The following is a 14,425-nucleotide window of genomic DNA, read 5'->3' as shown; positions in this document are numbered from 1 at the left end:
GCAATAAAACCAGCTTCCAGTATTCCGGTTAGTTAAAATTCCTGGTTTCTAATGTCACAATACAAGTATTCATTAAGACTTAATATCCAAATGAAAGAAATTGTATAGTTCATATAAATTTGGACTAATACGAAAATACCAACGGAAATTTGGAGATAAACAATTCAAACTAATTATTTTAAGTGAAATTATTCGAGTTTTATTAACTTTTGATAAATTACAAGCTAAAGCTATAATTTTTTCCCAGGTGATAAAAGGCAATTATAAATTAAAAAGGTCATGAATTTATGCCATGTGCATTACGAGGCCTTTATATATATATATATATATATATATATATTCATTTTATGCTTAATTTTGAGTTACATCACGTTCAATTTAATCTTGTCAATGAATTATTTTAGATTAAATTTAAACTATACGATATGAAGGGAGGATGGTTAAGTAGAATTTCGATTTTATAACTACTGAAGTAATGAAGGAAACGTGATGCAAGAATCTAATCAATAATTAACTTATGTTTAATATCCTTATATTTCATACATAAAATTTAGTGTTGGCAAGTAGAATTTTTTTAGTCTAACAGCTTGAGATCTCCTTCAACCTAGTGGCACTAGACACTATAGGAATTCACTTCATGTAAATGCTTCAGTTATCCTACAGCAAGATGTTCAGCAATTCCATTTTACGTTACATATATGAATTCATCAAAATCTATTAAAATTTTCTAATGGCTGATCGCATTTTAGGACACACTTGGGTCATTTGTATATTTTTTCCATTATCTTGCATGTCGAAAAAACTACCCAACGTAAATTATTGAGACTTGTTGCCAAACTTCACAAGCCATTTGTGTGGCGAATGAATTTCTAAATTCTAGTAATTATAAAAATTTCAATAACTTTCGAACTTATCTCACTAAAAACATTAATACTACTTTTAAATTAAAGATATCCATTTAAGGAATTAAGAAAATAGACAAATGTGAGCTTCGGTGTTTTATGACAAAGGTCGTTTTTCACCAAGCTGCATCACACTCATCCTATTAAGCTCTGTACCTGCAGTGTATGCATTAAAACTTGCGTTTCTATTTTATTACAAATTATTAACGTAATCCAAGCGTCTAAAAGAATAAAAATGGAACCAAGAATGTTATAATGATAATCAAAGTACTATGGCAATTATAGATGGATATAGTATTAAAGGCATTTTGTTTGGAAATAAAGTAACTTCTTTAATACATATATTGTGCAGTTTGTAAAGCAGAAATTCTACTTCCAAAGAGCATACAAACTGGAAAAGGTAATAGATTGATTCAAACGTCAGGTTTCGGCTTCATATATTCAATGATTTTTTTTCCCTTATACAAGAATCAGACATGAATCAAATCTTGAACCGCGAATATATTAAGGCTCTAATTAAACGCGCTTCATTTTTGATATTGTCCGTACTTAAATCGGACTGCCATCTATAAAAATGATAAAGATACTGGCGATGCTCATGCGTGTCCATGCAAGTGGACTTAAATTAATTGCCACTGGATCAAAGGTCAACATTACACACATAACAGCAAGGAAAGGCACTTATAATTAAATACTTAAGGGAATATGGCGTTTCAGGCAATTAAAAAGTCAAATTCATTGCAATTCAATTTGCCAAGTCATTGTTTTAAGATTTCCTCTTATCAGAACAATTTTATTCTTTAACGCCCATGTATATTAGAGGATCGAACATTTTCGTCTAAAAGGGATAAATTAAAGTTACTAAAAAATATCGATGGACAGTTTAAAAAATTCAACTATTATCTGCAATAAATTAAGGATAAAAATGCATGTAATCGGAAATTAAGAGGCATTTAAATTCCATACAAAATATTAATGATCTTGATAATGAATTCACATTTATTCACTAAAAGATACTTTAAAATCACTGAAAAATAGACATGAAATTGAATAAGCCACTTATAATTTTCGTATCAAAAACGTCGGCTAAAAATCTGTTCTTGAGTAACACTTAAAAATATCAAATTTATAAAAATTTGAAATACGAAAGGATATTCTTTGACAAAATACAAGACACTTGTATTCATACTTACTGTTAAGAACACTCTTTAGGTCTAACCTTAAATTTGCAGAATATTTTTCCCTTTTACACTTGTTTTCAAAATTTTTATATTTTAATAACTGAGAGAGTCGGTCGTTCCGACTCGACGTTTGAAACTGCCACCAGTTCCGCGAATCAAAAATCTTTACACATCGTTTGGCAATTGAGAATATTCCAACAAACAATACCAAGTCTCAAAGGAGAAAGGTTACGAGACGCCGGCGCAAGCAAAAAACCATGCAAATTGATTTATTCAACTTTCCGATATGGCAACGACGAACTATTGTTTTGTTCATAATGACATTTTCCCGTCTCTTACAGCACCTCGTTGAAAGGTAGTTAAAAGCCTTCAATCGAGATCCTCTTCTTCCTTCAATGGGCTTTCGCGTCTTGATGCCATTCTCGGATGGAATAATTTAAACCGCGGTCTACAGGTTGATGGTCATTTTGCGGTGGACGATTATGGCATGAATTTTTGAATACAGCACAATAAAAAATTATATGGTTGACATTGCGTATCTAGTTAGGTGATGAAAAAATTTTATGCGGTAAAGCAAACCGATTTTTTTTTTTTTTTTTATGGGCATTGAAGCGAGAAAGGTCTTAAAATTCAGATGAATGCATCTTGGTGAAAATTAATAACACGCTTATTATTTGCTACGATATCTATTTTTGTTTCCAGGTTTCTTAGAAATTGAAATTTAGAATTTTTGCAACTTTGAGACGTAGGTCTTTGAAATGCAGAAAAAAAAAAAAAAAAAAAAAAAGAAATTGGCTCACAGCATTTTAGTCACAGTTTAATGAAATTTTTTGAAACAATTCTGGGTAAATGAGTGAACACTTGTTGACCAATCAACATTATTAGTTCACCAAATTCTTTTAATGTAATAAATGTTCCATGTTATCGTTTAAAATATTTCCGTTACATTTAAAATTATCATACTTACACGCGCATCGAATTACTTTAGTTTTAAGTCTGCAATTAAGCAATTTATAAATGCAAAAACGCCTCAACATCCAAAATGCTTCTTGTATTGTTATAAGAAGCAAAACAAATGCCCGGAATAGGGATACAATTGGAAAATTAAATTCTTATATCAATTGGTTAAGATTCCCCCCCCCCCATTTCGTTTGAAGATTATCCATTTTGAGACGCTTGCTAACCTTATATTTTTGTCAACAGAACACAAGGATACTGGGTCGAGATTCGAATTTCACCAAGAATCGACAGTTTATACTGACCGAATACACATTCTAGCTAGTATACAATGTTCCATTTCGAAGTTGTATTTGAATTTAAAACGATTGGTGTAATATTTCTTCCTCCTCAGAAACGTATGCTACCTGTTAATAGGAAATTAAAGATAACCAGAAAAATTGATTGTCTTTCATTCATTAGCAGTCAGATTACTGAAAATTGGATTGTTCGTCTAAGAACCTGTACATTGTAAAATCCATTACTAACGTTACATGCAAAATTCAAGATGGAAAAGTACTTTTCGTGCATGTTTATTGCAATTCACTCATTTCCAATATTATCCCCCCCCCCCAAAGATTAAAAAAAATTAACAAACTTTTGAAAATCGGAAAAATTAAGCTAGAATTGGCTTTAGCTTTTTGTGCTTGCTTTTTACTATGAAAGATCTTTTTGTACTTGACAATTTATCATTTTCACAATGGCGCATATTATAGGAATATTTTCTTCAAGTTCTATATTAAATATTACCAGCAAAGGAATGGGGGGGGGAGCTTCCATCGTACGCCGTTTAATATATGGCGAGAAAATATTCGATTTATGACCACTCAGTCGATTATTCTCTTAATACTCGAAATGAGTTTTGCATAAAACTGCGAATTGTTTTTTCCATTGCTGTATATCCCACTTAAAAATGGCAAGATTAACGAAGCGATGGAAACAATCACTATTAAATGCTTGCTTGCTGCCAGGTCTCATACGATTTGAACCTTCATTCTAGATAGACATCCCCTTCACTATCACTTAACCTCATTTAATGAAATCCGAATCGCAAACACGAGTCAAATGGCGTCAGAGACAGCAAACACGTAAATGCACCAAGTTCAACTCGTATAATGGCCATCAGAACAGCATCACAGGAGTTATTGGCCTTATTAAATTACAAAATATTAACTGGCGTCTGCAATGCCACTCTATAATATAATTTACAAGAGCATTAAACCTAACCAGTGCATAAATGTTAAAAACTTACCGCTACTAGTCTCCAATTTCGAACAAGATTCACTGAACACCGATGGTATCAATCCACATAATTGAATGAAACCCCGACGCTATCACCAACAACTTCCGATAAGAAACGAGTCTCACAGACAACTGAAAAGTGCAACGTCTTGTTTGGCTTATGACATCCAAACTCACCTCGTGGGCCGGAGTGACTCCCTTTTGACCTTGGGAGCGAAAGTGAAATCTCAACTCCAATCGGAAAGGTCACGGCCGGTACCTGCAGCTGCCGGCGCCTCAGTGGTTGTGGCCAATCTTCAACAAGGAGTGTTTATAATTGTTTTTTGGATTGAGGAAAACGTGGGGGGAAAACCCTTATTATTTTTTTTAGGAGGTAAATTCTCTATCAGCTGGAGAATCAGTCAACGACATTCGAGAGATTGGGCAAGCTATGGGTGTATTCTTTTGTGGTCATGTTTGAATCGTTTTCTTTTCAAACAGGATGTCACTTTTGGATTGTGCGGTGTGAATTTTAATGTCGGGGAGAACGTTCTACCTTGGTCCATTTTCCAGAGTTTTTCACCGATGAGATCATTAAAGCTGTGATTGATTAACTTTAAGAACACCGTTTCCACTCCCTTTAAGGGTTTTTTAATGTAGTAACTACTAGGCAACAAGTTTATTTTACAAGTCAGAATTCAAGTTAAACAATAAGAAATTAATACCGAACATTTATAAACCTGCTTTTAGCTGATTTGCTTTTTATTAACAATATAAAGCTTAATATTCACCAATAGATATTTCTATGAAAGCCGATTTAAAAAAAAAAATCTAGAAAGATTTTAAATAAAAAGAATATTTTTCGATTTACATAAATGAGTGAAGAAAACTGGCTTTGAATCCATTTGAATTAAAATTTGTTGAAAACTTTTGATTGAAGTGTTCTTTAACACTCCTTCAATCCCAAAATATAACAAAGGGAAAATAAACTTGATAATTATGAATATTTTGTATAGTTTAAAAAATAAAAGAATTACAGATACGAATATCTGTGCGATGCGAGTGAATTTAAATGACATTATACAATACAAGGAAAAAAATTAATGAAGATTATAAGAATCTCTTGCATTTTGGTCGCAGATTTTTAAAATTTTTTTTCGTAATTTCGCAAATTTTACCTTCAATTCCTGTTCTAAGCGGTAAAACAATATCGGTTTTCTAGAAGAATATCTTCCCCCAAATCGAGAACTACAGAAGTTTACACACACACTTCTGGCGTTTTTTTTTTTTTTTTTTTTAAGTATTCACAAACGAAATAGACGATTCGATTATAAATAAAGTTTAATAACTACTAAAATATACGGTGAACAGAATGACCTTTAAAGTTGCATCGTCTAAAACTTAACATTGAAGAAAATGTTTTTACAAGTTAACATACAACGCCAAGAATCATTATGCATTTAATACACTTTAACACTTTAAATCCGACACCAATAAAAATGACCAATTTTGTAACATTGGCAATTATAAAAAATAAGAAACAAATCCAAGTAGAACTTACTGAAACACAAGACCAGAAGAAGTAAAACCTGAAATAAAGAAAAAAATAAAGTTATTTCGTCTTTAAAAAATTAAACAATGGCTCAGTCCAAAATAGACAATACGTCTATCAATTAACGACATTATTACCTGTCGAATATCGTCTTATTCAAAACTTGTAGAGCCAAACTCACTTGTTTTTACTTTAGCCTATTAATTATACAGTTGCATACTCTCAACTATATATGAGACAAAGCTGAAACTGAATTTCAAAGACACAGTTACGTCAGCTAAAATAATTCTTTACAAATATATATATTATTTTATGTTAAGAAAGATGGCATCATTGATTTGGGGAACTGATAGATCTGCCAAGTTCCTACAATTCAGAGGGCACGGGGAACACTCACTAGAATTTATGCTTCACAATATTTATACTTTCAAAAAAAGGTGACTAAAAACCCACAAACACAAAAAGTTTATAGGATTTCTTGACAAATCATCTTTTTACAACCTTTTGCTATCTTTAGATAATTTTTTATCTCGCGTTTGTGTCTCTCATTTGCATGTGGTTCTAATCATTCTCATGAATCACATTCGTATTAGAATTAATACCCAGGAATCATTAACACCAATGCGATCATGAATCGCATTGGTATTAGTCAAATCACCTTGAATCATGAAAGAGCAATGAGTTCACGAATCGCATTGGTGTTAGTCCAATCACCATGAATCATAAAGACCGATGCGATCATGAATCGCATTGGTATTAGTCCGATCAGCATGAATCATGGAAGAGCAATGAGTTCACGAATCGCATTGGTGTTAGTCCAATCACCATGAATCATAAAGACCAATGCCATCATGAATCGCATTGGTATTAGTCAAATCACCTTGAATCATGAAAGAGCAATGAGTTCACGAATCGCATTGGTGTTAGTCCAATCACCATGAATCATAAAGACCGATGCGATCATGAATCGCATTGGTATTAGTCTGATCAGCATGAATCATAATGACCGATGCGATCATGAATCATTAATAACCCGAGGATATCATGGGGTTATATAAATGTTACAAATGCAACTGATTTTTTTTAAATCTAATATTTTCTTTAAAAGCAAATTACTTTCATTTAATTACAATATTTCAAAATACTTTTTATTTTCGAACCATTTTGAACTTTTGACATTTTATACAGTATTAATCGATTTGATTTTCAAGGTCCAAACTTCGTATTCAAGTAATCTAACTCCTGCATCCATAAGTTTTGTTGGTAGGGTTTGTAATAAAAACAGAAAGTCAAAGATTCTATGGGGTAAAATTTAATTTATTAGAAATTAAAGAAATAATAAAAAAGATTGATTATTGAAAAATGAAATTTTTGGAGAAGAATCATGGAAAAAAAATGAAATTAATAAAATTGAAAATTGGATTAAATTTCTTAATTGTCCCCCCCCCCAAATACTTTTTAAAAGCATTTTCTCTAATAAACAACATTTATTTCTAATACCTAAAATCAGCAATCATGTTACTTCATTTATTTTTGAAAATTTATTATGAAAAATTACATTTATTATTTTAGGCGTTTTGAGTTAATACAAGAGTTTTGAGTAATTCATTATTCTAATGCTAATAAAATATTCATCAGGCATTTGCGCTACTTAAATTAATTGAAATTATAACTATAGTATTTAAAAATTATTAAATTAACTTCTAATCAATTTTAATTGAGCAGTTTTTGTATTATTATTTGATTTATTTACATTTTTAATTAAATATTTATTTAATTTTTCGTTTATTGTAATATTTGTCGGCTTTAGAGTTTTCTTGATGCACTTGAATTAATAGTTGTTAAATATTTGAATTAAATATTTTTTTTGTAATTGTTTTTAGTGACTTACCAGCCAAAATATTTTTGAATTTAAAATTTTTTAAAACATATAATTTATCTTATTTTAGAAGTTTTGCAATGTCTATGCTTTTACTAATTTTTTTTTTTGTCTATATCTTTACACATTCAGTTATATCACAGGAAAGTGTAGTGGAACTTAAAAATGAATGCATCTTAAAAAGTATTCACCATTGCTTGATTCTCAAGTTGAACTTTAAATTCTAAGTATTGAAAAAATCAAAATTTTTATAACAAGTATACTTCAAATAAAAACCTATTCATCAAATAAATAAATAAATACGCTTATCTTTGAACCTTTATCACTAATAATTGAAGAAAAATCCAGGAAAAAATCTAAGTAGGAATAATGAACTTCAAGAATGAAATTATGTTAAATATGATTAAAATATACTTAAAAAATTCGTTATAGATAAAAAAAAATTATATGGCAAAAACATTGAAAAGATCATTGATAACATATGAAGAGGAAAAAAATTACTTATATCAAAAGCAATTGATAACATAATATATTTTTTTTAATTTTAAGATGATGTAAAAATAATTTTTTTTGCAGTTTATTTTTTAGAGTGACTGTTTTAATCACTCAATAAAAGTTTTGAACAATTCAAATAATTTTTTTAAGTTTTTGAAATTTTCAAATTTTAAAGCTTATATATTAAAAAAGGAATCATATTTTTGTATGCTAGAAAATAATTCCTTTGCATCTTAATAAATTTCAAATATTTACCAAAGAATAACTATACTGTCTTTACTAAATGAATTTTATAAAAATACTGTGCGAATCACTGTAGCCCGCTGGTTGAGTCTCGACTTTCCATCAGATAGTTAAAAAAATTAATTCGAGATCTCTTTCAGTTATAGATTTTATTTGATGTGTATACACTAATTAATTTTGATCAATAATTCTTCTAGAAGTTTTGTTCAGAACTTTGAAAATATAATGCTGATTTGGAAAGTCTTTATCTTACAAAAAGATTTTTTACAAATGACAATAAATTATAAAGCGTATTAAAAGTAAATTACAAATTACAAAGTTGTGTTACATCATTAATAATAAATTATGATAATATAATTATAATAAAAAATATGCTTAAGAATTCATTCATAAAAAAAATTTGCTTTTTATTTTAAGAAACCATTCTGTGCAGTTATCTTTACGTAGGTTGTTGTCTGTTACCATGGAAACGGACCAGAATATCCATTCATGGAAATAAATAGTTGACTTCAGTTAAAATTCTGGGTAACTACGTAGTAAAGAATTTTAAAAAAAATGAAATTTGTTAAGAATATTTCTAATATATGACCCATTGTTGAATTGTTGAAAACATAAATGTACTGAATTACGAACATAAAAACAGCAATGATAAAACAAATACTGACGTCATCCAATGTCGCTTCAGTATTTCCACTAGTCTTAAAGAAATTTTATACTTTGTAAACAAAATTCCATTCCTGTAAATGTGAGTTAAAAGTTAATCGAGATTCAAGGACAGGAAATAATAACAAAAGGTCATCTCCGGGGAAAATCCCAAATGTCCATTAGAACAATTTTGTGATTTCCCCGTGGCAACATGCGGGTAACTTTGAATTAAGGAAGAGAAAAATAATTTGAGTGTGTTGAATTTTAAAACGAGAGAAGGTATTTGATGATCGCGAATCAACAATTAATCAACTTATAATATGGACTTCCGTTATGCTTAAAAACAGAAAGCTGTTAGAATAATCTTAAATGATTCATGGTCAAAACTACATGTTTTTCCACCCTCCACGTAAAAACCCTCTATTGATTCTTTTAAAACTATTTTTATAAGTCTGGCAGCATTTTATCAATAAGATGTTCACTTTAATCTTGACCCAATCGCTAATTTTTAAACCGTTAGAGATAGGTAAATATTTTCAGTTGAAAAACTGTTCTAAATGACGTAAAGAATATTTTGAGTTGTGACAGTAATCCTAAATTTTATATACATTCATTAAAATATTCTTAAAAGTTATAACATTTTTAGAGGTTCCAGTCGGTTCAAACCAAAATTGACACGATTATAAAATTTTCAAATTTATGCTAATAATAAGCCAAATTAATATTTAATCCGTAATCATATTAAAAATGAAAAAATATTAAAATCTTGGGAAATATTAATAAAATTTTTCGGAATTTATTAAAAAAATGAGGGATTAATATGCAGCTAATGATTTTCTTTTATTAACTACAAAATCGAGTTCTAATAATATACTTCTTTTAGAAATTGCATGCTAATACTCACGCATATTCAAAAAAGAAGCAGTTTGTTTTTTCATGAATTTAATGATCATTCTTATGAAAATTTATTACAAATATATCTTGCGACTTAAGAATAACTTTGGAAAAAAAAATTGCATAACTGCACAATAGATAAAGAATGGAGCATTTTTCTTCAAATAAAAGCACGAAATCGTGCGTTGTCCTCAGAAACCTTCAACTTCAATCCGCAGCTGAATGACACTCAAATGTTTTTAACTCCTGAAGCTCACAGTCATTAAACCAGTACATGAAAGATGTCGGAAACATAAATATGAACAAAACTGACAAGGATTGTAAAATTCTTGAGAAAATAACTATGACGGAAAAGAATTAATTTCGTTTGATTATGGAATGAATGTAGCGTTGCTCTTCCAAAGAATGTTGGAAACTATACATTTTATTTTCACAATAAAGAAACTCTTTTTATGTGCTATAAAATGAAAAGAAATAGTAAAGATAGATAGGTATTTTTATCGTCTGCTGACAATTAAACTGCTATCGTCTGCTTAAGACTTAACTCAGATAAATTCGGAGTTAAATATTGCAACTAACATTCTTTTAAAAGTTCTCTATCGTAGCTCTTGGAAGAAAATTATAAAATTAATATGAAATTTTAAAAAAAATTAATAATTTTTCAGAGTTTATTGTTAAATAATGTTTTTAAAGATAAAATTAGAAAATAATATGATGTTTACAAACGATTTATTGTTCAAATGAAATGAATTTAATATAAATGTAAAGTCATTTTTATCATTTTAATTCAAGCAACCTAATTAGAGATATCTTTAAAGGAAAAGTTTGAATTAGTTTAAAAGTTTTTATTGACAGCTTTAGAAAAAAAATTAATGAATTAAAAAATGTATATAATTTTTGTATACATTTATATAGAATTGTATAAATGTATATATTTATATATTATATATATATTCTTATATATATTTTCTATGTAATGAAAAATAAATTAATAGAATTTTACAAAATATTATGAAACAAGATGTTTTAAGATAATAAAATAAAATGATATGATATTCTTTAAAGATATGATATTTAAAAATGAAAGGAAATGAATGAATGCAAAAAAGAATATTTTATCGTCTGCTGCTTAATTATTATTACAACTACACTCGGTTTGAAAAGACTTCCTGGAGAAGATTGCGCAGCTTACGTTCATTCAGAAATTTTATCTTTCTTCTTAATCTTTAAATGGATCTTTTGCAAAGGAAAATAAAAGAAATAAAGATAAGATAATAATAAGACATGGCAAAAGAGTTTTTACAGTGTGTTAAAAATTTGTTAAGACGAGGAAATGACATTTTTAAATAAACAGATGTGAATAGATTTTTTTTGAAAACTTTTCCTACCAAAATAAATAAATAAATAACTTAAATTAAAGAAAGAAAGAAAAAGAATTCTTCATAATAATTTTTATAGCTTACAGGTGCTTTTTATTGCTTTTACATCATATTAGATGTAAAAGCAATAATTCATTTTAGAAAGGAAACTAGAAATAAGTTTTATCTCTTTTTCATTTGAAAAAATGATTTCAGGTAAAATTTTTATGAAATGAAATATTCATTGTCAGTTTTTCCAATGTCTTTTCTTCAGATATATTCAAAAGACGAAAAAGAATATTGATTTTTCCAAAAACAGAATTCGATCGCTTAAGAATTCATGCTAAATTTTAAATGTAACTTCACTACATCTATATTGTTTACTGGTAGAAGTTCACTATAAGTATACTTTATTAAACTAGTTGTGAATTTTATTTGTTTCATATACAAACCAATATTAGGAAATAGGTCATCTATAACGAAGTGAATAAAGATCGAAGTTTTTATTGTTGTTTTTTTCATAAGGAAATTTTATATCACATAATTTATTAAAGCACATATATTAAATCACATATATTAAATCAAAAGTACGAGCTTAGCGCCCGGATCTGGCCTTGGGACCGAATTCCACCAGAAATAGATTTCATATGCAAATTAAATGTTCTTGACATTCATAGAGACCTTAGGGCTATTCGTGGGGCAATCAAATTTAAAAGGTGTACCAGTTTAGATGCTATTGGAGTCCCAAAAGAATATTCCAATAGCTTAGAAACTGAAAGTTAATTTAATTAAATTTAAGTAACAATATTTTATTTGAATAATAAGTAAAAGAATTTTTAATGCAAAATTTAAGTTTTATTTATAATTCATCTTTCTATTTTATTTATGAATAATTTTAAATGTTTTAGAGTATCATAATTGGAAGTTTTATAAAGTTATAATTTTTGTGAGGTTATAGTATTTGTAAAATTCATTAGTAGCTAAACATAAGCATGCTTAAAAGTTAGAAATTTTTTGCATAATTTCTTATTATAATCATGCCAAGTTAAGAAAGTAATAGCTTTTTGAAAAGTAACAAAAAATATAAACTTAATAATAAAAATACAAACGAATGGTTCATAGTTTAATGAGTAATAGTTTTCTGTTTAAAAATAATAACTTAAAAATCCTTTTTTTTTAAATGAAAATTATAATGAAATTGGGCTTTATAGAAATTAAGGAACAGATTTTGATTCAACAGATCTATAATAATAATAAAAGTTTAAAATAAGTTGTAATTTAAAATAAAGGGAAAACATAAATAGAACAATAATCTAATTTAAAATAAATAGAATAAATAAAAAAGAATAGAAATAAACAAAACTGAAATAAATTTTTAAAAATATTGTTTCATGCGTATAGCAGCATTATAACAAACCAAAAAAAAATTATAAATAGTAATAACATGGTTTAAATTTCAATAGTAAATAGAAAAGGGTAAGAAAACTAAGTTATTAATTATATCTTAATAAAAAGAAGAAGAATCTTTTTTAGCAGCTTTGTTAAGAGTTGTGAATCAAAGAGGTCTTAAAATTATATTTCATTACAGATTTTTTTAAAAATTGTCAGGAATATTAAAAATATTATTTTTAAACATTCAAAAAATAAATAAATCATTTAAAATTTTTTTTGAAAAGTAAATTTGAAATTTTTTAAAAAAAAATGCCCCCTATCAAAGAAATAGAAAATTCTTCGAAACACCACATTCATTCAAACGAAGCAAATTTCGAATAAAATTAACCAACTTACCAATTCCAAATGAGGACTGAACCACTAGAAACAGTCTTCGAAACGTTTAAAACAAGAGTTTGTGAAGCCTTATATATATACCTCCTAATATCCGTTGAGCAATGAAGATGACGAAAGAATTAAAAGAAGATGATAACGCTCTTTCTTCACTTAGCGCAGTGCATCATGGGAAAATGGGTGGGAAACCATGACATATAACCAATCTGAAATATTTGTTAGTGTATTGCCAGCTCTAAATATTTCAGGAACCATGAAGATATTGCATGGGCTTTCTGTACGTCAATTGCATATTGTGAAACCTCTGTAACCCCTAAACACGTCACAACAAAAACCGTGGTCGGGTCAATGGTGTGTTTCGTCACAAATTTTCGTCTAAAGAAGAAATTCTTTAATGACAACACAGGGTAGAAAGACCAGACCCATTTTGGCCCCTTATATTTATACTTCCTTTCTAAAATTTCTGATTTTTTTTTCCAGATTTCTTCCATACCGAAAATAGTTAATAGTTAGAATTTCATCTCCTAAAAGTATATTTTAAATTTTGTTGCCAAGTGTAATATAGGCAAAAGAAAATATTTGTAACAAATTGTAGAAAAATATTAACGCTTTAATTCATTCAAATTTTCGGTCTCAAAATATAAATGCAAAACTTGAATTTATATTATTGCTGGAAAAAGATAAAAAAAAATTGCTGAATCAATGAAAAACTATTAATGTTTTGAACAAATTACAAATTTATGTGCCTATTTGATATAAAAATGAATTTTTTTGTTTGAAGTTCAAATTAAAAATAATTAAAACACCATACCAACGTGATATCATAAGCATGGAGCTTCCAGATGATTATCATCAATCCTCGGACACAAATAATTTACACTCATATTTACTAATATATAACTTTATATTGTCTTTTCAAAAGTAAGTCAATAAATCCAATAATACTTTTGAATGAATTACTAGAAAAAACAAACAAAAAAAATCATGGTAAATAATTTTATTTCGACATTAAATATTGCATTAAAAAACCCTGTAAATTGTAAATATATTTTCATCAATTAATTGTCTTTGCTATTTCGAGCGTACAATTTACTGCATATTTAATTTTAATGAACCAATGAAAGAATAAATCAATATTCAAATAAACCGCATTATTTTAAACCTAAATATTTTGGTAACCGTGCTATCCACTTCCGAATAAAATTGTGGAATTTGATAAAGGCCGCGAATGTCGCCAGTGCTCAGATTTTTATTTTGAGTGCCACATATAATAG

The 14,425-nt window shown here is 28.1% G+C and overlaps 1 protein-coding gene across 4 annotated transcripts in view; it reads right to left on the bottom strand.

The window, feature by feature from the left end:
- Positions 1–13,283, bottom strand: part of LOC129957035 (astakine-like) — a 38,908-nt gene extending 25,625 nt beyond the window's left edge. Inside the window, exons 1-2 of one of the 4 annotated variants that reach the window (XM_056069151.1) lie at positions 13,155–13,283; positions 5,862–5,889 (exon numbers count right to left, since the gene is read on the bottom strand). The gene's annotated coding sequence lies outside the window, so the exon portion shown is untranslated. Of the gene's footprint in view, positions 1–4,331; positions 5,023–5,861; positions 5,890–5,989; positions 6,116–13,154 lie in introns of those variants that run through there. The other 3 variants (XM_056069154.1, XM_056069153.1, XM_056069152.1) reach the window with 3 other exon arrangements.
- Between the last annotated feature and the right edge of the window lie 1,142 nt (positions 13,284–14,425).

Source organism: Argiope bruennichi, chromosome 11 (assembly GCF_947563725.1).
Source record: "Argiope bruennichi chromosome 11, qqArgBrue1.1, whole genome shotgun sequence".
Lineage (NCBI taxonomy): Eukaryota > Metazoa > Arthropoda > Arachnida > Araneae > Araneidae > Argiope > Argiope bruennichi.
The sequence above is the reverse complement of the archived record's forward strand: the minus strand, read 5'-3'. Positions and strand labels throughout refer to the sequence as shown.